The following is a 330-nucleotide window of genomic DNA, read 5'->3' on the forward strand; positions in this document are numbered from 1 at the left end:
GGCCTCTGTGTGGCGCAGGCGCGGCCACCAGGGCTGTGCAGACCTCGGGCGAAGGGCTGAAGGGCGAGGGGGAGCCCGGGGAGGGGCCCAGGGTCGCACAAGTCAAAAACGCTTACCTCGGATATTCAGCACTTACATCCCCTGAGCACACTTTTTGTCACACTCGTGTGCCTTTTTCCTGTTCTGTTTACCGCGACCTCCCTCCCCCCCCCCGCACACGGCCAAAGACCCCTTATAGCCCTCACGGCGCCGTACCCCCCCCCGCCTTTCCACCGGAAAGTTGACCCTAAATATGCACGTCGTGTGTGGGAGCTCGGGCGAGGGAGTCGC

At 63.6% G+C, this 330-nt stretch overlaps 1 long non-coding RNA gene across 1 annotated transcript in view; it reads left to right on the forward strand.

Moving 5' to 3' along the window:
- The window catches only part of LOC119592332, a 22,869-nt gene that overhangs the window by 2,572 nt on the left and 19,967 nt on the right, over positions 1-330 (forward strand). The gene's annotated exons all lie outside the window — the stretch shown is intronic.

The sequence above is a fragment of the Penaeus monodon genome, chromosome 30 (genome assembly GCF_015228065.2).
Source record: "Penaeus monodon isolate SGIC_2016 chromosome 30, NSTDA_Pmon_1, whole genome shotgun sequence".
Taxonomy (NCBI): Eukaryota; Metazoa; Arthropoda; class Malacostraca; order Decapoda; family Penaeidae; genus Penaeus; species Penaeus monodon.